We start from the raw sequence: 8,195 nt of genomic DNA on the forward strand, positions 1-8,195 counted from the left end.
ATAATTGTTTCAGGAATGGTTATATGACCTGTGTATGTACAATTAGAATGAATCCTAGGGCTGTGAGGGCGTTCCTGAGAAAAGAGTCAGGATAGGATTGACTCGGCTGCAGTAACAAATATCAAATCTCGATGGTTTATTTCTAGCTGATGTCAGTTTAATGTGGGGGGGGGGAGGCTCCCCTTCAGGGCACCCCTCCAAGTGGTAGCTAAGTGATCTAGCATCCTGTATACTGCCATTTTAAGCAAATGATGGCAAACAAAAGGGGAGGAGAACATGGTTAGTTGTGGATTTTGTATGGCTAGGTTTGCTTTATATCCAGTGGCCTAAACTCAGTAAAATAGCTTCAACCGAGCTCCAAAATAGGAGGAAAATATTGTCCTTCTATGTGTCAGGGAAGAAGAAAGTGAAATAAGATTTGATAACACACAGGACTCTTTCTGCCATGTGAGGAAGGGTATGAGCGAAAGTTAAATTATAGAATCACTTAAAGATGCATAAAATGTCAGGACTAATCTTTTTTCCATAAAAAAAGTTAATATAAAATTTTCCAAAGTGTATAATACACCTAGAAATAGTTGCAGATGTGCCTGTGCCCACCCAGAGGACCCAGTGCTTCAACTCCCAGGAATGTAAAATGCACTGAGGTAGAATTCTGGTCCTATTTCCTTATTTTTTCTTTCATTCAGCAATCTGCCTCACTGTGGATTGCCTATAGAAGGGAGGTGCCCAAGAGAGAAGTACAGATGAGAAAGGGGAGAATGAAAAAGAACAGAGAGAGAGAAGAGAGGGACACATCTAAAGAGAAAGAAGAGGAGAGGAGTAGGGAGAAAAAGAAGACAAGTAGTGGTAAGACCCATGGCATTTGTGCTTTGAGTTTTTAGTACATTATCTAAAAACTCAAAGAGCATTAATTCTGCATTTCTTGCAAAGAGATTGTGGCCTCACACATATGAAGAAGTGTGACTGATTCTGCTTATGTATAAAATAATAGAAAAAATATATATTGGCCACTGTCTCCAGTTCCTGGCACAGATCTCCTAAATCCCTTGGAATTGCCTGGATGATAGGAAGGTGAAATTTTTTTTTCAATATATGAAATTTATTGTCAAATTGGTTTCCATACAACACCCAGTGCTCATCCCAAAAGGTGCCCTCCTCAATACCCATCACCCACCCTCCTCTCCCTCCCACCCCCCATCAACCCTCAGTTTGTTCTCAGTTTTTAAGAGTCTCTTATGCTTTGGCTCTCTCCCACTCTAACCTCTTTTTTTTTTTTTCCTTCCCCTCCTCCATGGGTTTCTGTTAAGTTTCTCAGGATCCACATAGGAGTGAAAACATATGGTATCTGTCTTTCTCTGTATGGCTTATTTCAATCCCAATCAAAATTGCACCAGAATTCTTCTCGAAACTAGAATAAGCAATTCTAAAATTCATATAGAACCACAAAAGGCCCCGAATAGCCAAAGTAATTTTGAAGAGGAAGACCAAAGCAGGAGGCATCACAATCCCAGACTTTAGCCTCTACTACAAAGCTGTCATCATCAAGACAGCATGGTATTGGCACAAAAACAGACACATAGACCAATGGAATAGAATAGAAACCCCAGAACTAGACCCACAAACGTATGGCCAACTCATCTTTGACAAAGCAGGAAAGAACATCCAATGGAAAAAAAGACAGTCTCTTTAACAAATGGTGCTGGGAGAACTGGACAGCAACATGCAGAAGGTTGAAACTAGACCACTTTCTCACACCATTCACAAAAATAAACTCAAAATGGATAAAGGACCTGAATGTGAGACAGGAAACCATCCAAACCCTAGAGGAGAAAGCAGGAAAAGATCTCTCTGACCTCAGCCGTAGCAATCGCTTACTCGACACATCCCCAAAGGCAAGGGAATTAAAAGCAAAAAAGGTGTAATTTTTTAAAAAAAATATTTATTGATTTATTTTGAGAGAGAGAGGGAGTGAGAGAGAGACAAAGAATGTTCACTGCAGAGCCTGACACAGAGCTCGATCTGACAAATAATGAGATTATGACCTGAGCCAAAATCAAGAATCAGTTGCTCAACCGAGCCACCCAGGAGCCCCAGGAATATCTTATGTTTTAATGAGGTGACTCCTGATGGGATCTTGGATGGGGGCTGGTTACCAGAAAGACCAAACCAGGATTAGAAGCTTAGAACTTTTAGCCCCATTCCCCATTATCCGGAGATGGGAGAGGGGTTGGAAATGGAGTTAATGATAGATCAGGCTTCCATGAAGGAAGTACGAGGTGTAGGGATGTGTCACCGGGTTTGGTAACCAAACCCGGTAACACATCTGCATACCAGGTGGGTGTTATACCCTAACTCCATGGGGACAGAAGCTCCTGTATTCAGGACCCTTCCAGATCGTATGTACCCTATCTAACTCTCATCTGGTTGTTCATCTGTATCCTTTATGACATTCTTTATTATATAATAATTATATAATTATTATTACATCATAACCTGGAAAGTGTGTTTCATTAAATTCTGTGGGCTGTTCTAGGAAATGACTGAATTCAAGGAGAAAGGTCATCAGAACCTGTGATTTGTAGCCAAGCTGGTAGGTAACCTGGGGCCTACAATTTGTGGTTGGTGTTTGAAGTGGGGTGGGGCAGTCTTGTGGGATGGAACCCTTCGCCTGTGGGTCCTGGGCTAACTTAAGTTAGTGTCAGAACTGAATTGAAATGTAGGACACCAGGTATTATCTCATAAGATTGCTTGGGGGGAAAAATCTTTACACATTTGGTGACCAGAAGTGTCAGATGTGAAGTGTTCGGTGTGAGTAGTACAGAAGAGACACGAGACACACAGGAAGACTATAGTGTTCCCCTTTACATTATAGAAATAGACCTCCACCTTTGTGAAATGATTGGAACGACTCCAAGGCATGTCCCTGATAGAAACATAATCTCCCTCCTTGGCTCCTTTCAAGACATCCTGGCTTCGTCAGTGTCTACAATTGCCTGCCATGGTGTCTTCCCTTTGGTTTAGGCTTTTGAGAAAATGAATGTGTATCTGAGATAATATTTTTTGAACTATTTTGCCTTTTGCATCCCTGTGTACAGACCACTCCACCAAGTCTTTTTCCAGATGCATCTATTTGGCTAACAAGTTTAGGACTGTTCTAGCAGGAATGCAAAGAGAACAGAAACACTAATATTCAGTTTATAATATCTAATAGAGGATTAAGGTAGAAGACAGTAGTTGCTGAAGCCAGCCTTTATTAAAAGAAAGCCTTTATTAAAAGAGTTTTCTATATTCATTTAGCTTTCAAATGATAGAATTTCTTTTGTAGGCAGAAATAATACCTCTACTGTGCTATCTAGGTCATGAACCTACTGCTCTATGGGCAGAGAAGGATATTTATTCATATGTTAAACAACTTAGTGTCCTCTATGTGCTGGGCATCATTCTAAATGTTAGGAATACAGCAAATGAACAAAAAAGGCAGTGTTTGTTTAAGAACGTATATACAGTAGTGTTCTGGTAAATGTTTAATAACTGGTTCTCTGAAGAAAAAGGCTCTGCTTTCTAGTACTTGCAAATTTCATGCTGTAAAGTCTCCCACCTTGGCTGATTTCAAGTTACGCACATAATATCACTAAATGCAGAGCTGGGAAGATATGTGCATAGTTGTTTACTCTCTCAAGCTGGTACAAGCTGGCTATAGTACACTGATGGCCATATGTGAGATAAAACTCTGTGTGTATGTGCTGTGTGTGTGTGTGTGTGTGTGTGAGAGAGAGAGAGAGAGAGAGAGAGAGAGACAGAGAGACAGAGAGACAGAGAGACAGAGAGAAAGGAAATCAGATCCTGAGCACTTTAAAGAGATGGAGAGTAACCTAAAGGGATTGTTGAATTCCTTAGCAGGTGTAGCTTTGTGAATGTGTGACCAGAAGCATCCCTGGTTTGCTTTAGCACTCTACTGTACCCATCTTGAAGTTCTTAATTTTTTAATAAGGACGACTACATTTCCACTTTGTGCTGAGTCCTGAAAATTACATAGCTGTTTCTTCTTATTACAATGTAGTAAGTTTACTTACAAACTAAATTAATACTTAGGGTTTTCCCCCTATTTTCTAGAGGATGCAGTCATGAAGAAATTGAGATGCCTTATGAAGATATAAAGAAGTACTCTCTCAACCCAGTTTGAGGAGCAATTTCGCCTTGTGACAAGTGCACAAAAGTTATTGTCCATTAACAACTCACCCTACTCTTGGATCTCAAGGATCTACATCTAGTCTGGTTCTTGACCTCCATCTCAATTACAGAGCAGCAGCACAACTCCATATTCACTCCCTGGATCTCATTGTGAGATCTCAGAATTTATACTGAATCTTAAGCTACAACCACCTTACACATGAGCCTCTCCTAACTCCCTGCATGTATGGAACTTGCTTTTCACCTGGGACCTTTAATCATCCAGCTTTAGTCATCAGCTCATTCTGACATGATCTGTCAACACCAAACTGGCCTCCATTTTAAGATGCCCCCACCCCACGCTAGAGTGCCAAGTCTCAATGCTCACAGTCAAGTAGGAAATCAAGTCTGGCTTGTGCTGCTAGCTCATTAAAATTTTTTTTTTATTATTGATGCTGAGAGACTGGGCGAGTCTAGATGAGAGAGGACATATTTTATTCATTCTTTTATTGTTTTTTTTTCATGTTTTTTTATTTTTGAGAGCGAGAGAAAGACAGCATGAGTAGGGGAGGGTCAGAGAGTGAAGGAGACACAGAATTTGAAGCAGGCTCCAGGCCCTGAGCTATCAGACGTGGGACTTGAACCCACGAACCACAAGATCATGACCTGAGCCAAAGTCAGACACTCAACCAACTGAGCTACCCAGGTGCCCCTCATTCTTGTATTTCTAACACCTAGCATTCTAGCCAATCCAGAGCAGAAGCTCAAAAAAAGCTTATGCAATTGCACTGAACAATGTCCTCTCAAGCCCTCAATCCTAACCTCTTGCCTTTACCATCATTGGGTGACCTCCCTTGAACTCCAGGGAGGAAATCAGTCATGAGACAAGATACACACATGTCCACTCACCCTCTAGGAGTGGGGCTTTCCCAAAGCTCCCTCTGAGGCCCTCTGTTCATTCCTCTTCATCCTGCTCCTCCCTCTCATCATGTCTCTTCTCAGTTCATCACAACACAATTGTGACAAGTTTCATCTCAGTAGGATTTCCAACACACTCCAAAATGTGGCTTTATGCTCCTTATTCAACCTCATTTCTTACTGCTGTCCATCCTGGTCAGGCCACTTTCTCACAAACACTGCTGCTTACACATGCTCCCTGGTCTGGGGTGCTTTTCTCCTTTCCCAATTCCCTCTTTTACACCCCTTTCTTCACAGCACCTGAACGAGGCCAATCTTGATGGAGAAAGATTTAGAGGAACTTTTTACAACACAATGAGCATCTCTTTTCTAAATTTTACTACACCTTCTCAGTCCTAATTTTTTAAGCACTTAGGGACAATAAACTGAAAACACAAAAATTCCAATTCCCTCTTTATTCTTTGTCTTCTGCATCTTTCTTTCAATTCTGATCTCCATCCCTCAAAGATACACACACACACACACACACACACACACACACACACACACACACAGCGAGGGGTTGGGGTAGGGAATAACAGTTTCCTCAGGTACAAGCCCTGGGGAGGATAGGATTACTTAGGACTATGAGGAGTCAGGAACCACATGTTCCCCTGCTTTCCCCAGGTCTGACTCAATTGCCATTGGGCGATTCTTACATTTACACGTGATAGGGAATAGAGTAAGGGATGAGTTAATATTAGAAACTTAAAGGAATGGAGAACTGGAATTATGACATTCTGGGAAAGCGATTCTAATAATCCCATAGATTTATACCACTGTTCACGTAACTAGTAGGGAAGAAATGGTTAAATCTTTGGAGCATGGAGGAAAGAATTTTACCAATTTTGCCAGCTATGAAAATTACTATTGATTTGTCACACTCCAGTTGGAGTTGAGGTAACAGTTTCCCTTCTGAATTTTTATAGATGTAGGGAACCAGGTTTTAGTTTGTAAAAACATAAACATTTCTGGTGAATCCAGAGAAAGAAGAGTTGTATCTGATGCAGTTTATCAAGAGACCACTCTACTTATTCTGATAATGTTGAAAATGGGACATGGGACAATGATCTATCTCTCTACAGGGAGTATCTGGCAATGTATGGTGGTTAATTTTATGTGTCAACTTTGGTAGGCCACGCTACCCAGAAATTTTGGTCAAACGTTATTCTAGATGTTTCTGTGAAAGTATTTTTTTAGATGACATTAACGTTTAAATCAGCAGACTGAGTAAAGCCTATTACCAGTACTCTGGAACGTGGGTGAATCTCTTCCAAGCAGTTGAAAGCTTTAATGGAAAAAGACTGACTCCTGAATAAGAAGGAATTCTGCCAACATACTGCCTTCAGACTTGAACTGTAGCATCGACTCTTCCCTTTGTCTCTAGCTTGTCAGCCTATCTGGCAGATTTTGGACTTGCCATCCTCCACAATTATGGGAGCCAATTCCTTAAAATAAAATTTTCTCTTTCTATAAATATGTATACATCCTGTTGGTTCTTACTCTCTGGAGAATCCTTTCTAATACCCTGTCCTACAGAACTTCCCTGAAGAGTGAGTTCATAATATCTCAACACTGACTCTTCCCCATTCTACTTTTAGAAACAGACCATTTTAATACCTTTGTCTCCCTTGGAAAAAAAATAATAGACATTATCTACAGACAAGGAGAAACAATAAATGAAGCCAAACGTAAAATTCATGTTGATAGATGTCAATTTTGTAGTACAATATGTGATTTCTTTGTATGAACTAATTTTAATGCTCCAAAAAATGGAAAAAAAAGGAAAAGGAGGAGGTAGAAGATAAGAAAAGGAGGAGAGAGGGAGATCAAGAATGAGAAGAAGGAGAAGAAAAAGAAATGAAATTATTGAAATGAACAATAGGTCTAAAAAAAAAAATCTAAAACAAAAAACAGCATCCGTCCAGGATGAATCAATATGTTGACCAAGCCCTTTTCTAGTAAAATGATATTTAGTTGTAAGAAAAGCAACCACAAAGGTTTTTTTTCTTTTCTCCCTCTCTTTTAAAAATTTTTTTAATTTATGATTCGAACATTGTCTACTTCAAAGTCTCATTTAAACTTTCTATAGTGAATCATCTTCATTGCATATTTTCTGAGTAATGGCAGTGAATCACTCTTTTAAAATGTTTTAAGAACTTAATGTTCTTTAGCACTCAACATTTAACATATTTTCTAAATGCTACTTTATATGAATATTGCTAAATAGCATTATAAGATCATCATTTTTCATAGAATTAGGTATCAAAATGATATATGAAGGGATACTGTCTTGTTTCTGACATTCCAGAAAATATATTAATTGTTGACAAGATCAGGAAGCAGAATATCATAGTATAACAATGCCTGAACTTGAAGTCAAAAGATCTAGATCCTAGTGCTAGCTGCCCCTACCACAGTCATCTTAGGCAAAACTATTTGATATCTTTACACTTCAGTCATGGCTGTATCTATAATATCTGAATATTATTATGAGTATTATGAGAGGTTATTTAATGTGAGAGTGCTTGGTACAGAGAGGGAATTGTCTATACTGCTGCAGTTTAGGGAGGTGTGGAATCAATAATGTTACATACAGTGAAAACACATGGTGGAAGGAGGAGAGAGAGTCAAGAGGACAGTCAAGGATCTTGCTCTGGAGCTCTGGGCTAAGAACAAGGTGACACAAAGGCCTAAAGGACCCTCTGCAGAACCAGAATGTACAGAAACCTTGCTTCTATGGGAGTCCAAAATATTTCAGGGATGTTTTCTTGGAATGAATTGCTATCAGGAAACCCATATGTGGATTATTATGAATTACTGAAATTGTTATAAACACAAAGGACTTAGCATAGTTCTTGGTAATTAGCAGGGCTTCATTAAATGATAGCTGTCATTGTGTTTACTGTTACCATTATTATCAACATTAAATGAGAGAAGGAGGTGAGGGAAATTAAAGTCAAAGGAGGGCCCTCTGTGGATTATTTCTAAATTATTCTAGAAAGGATGAAAAAACATTTGATTTTCTCTGGATGAGCCGAACATAATCATAAAACTGATATAGC

Source organism: Acinonyx jubatus, chromosome B1 (assembly GCF_027475565.1).
Source record: "Acinonyx jubatus isolate Ajub_Pintada_27869175 chromosome B1, VMU_Ajub_asm_v1.0, whole genome shotgun sequence".
Classification (NCBI taxonomy): domain Eukaryota; kingdom Metazoa; phylum Chordata; class Mammalia; order Carnivora; family Felidae; genus Acinonyx; species Acinonyx jubatus.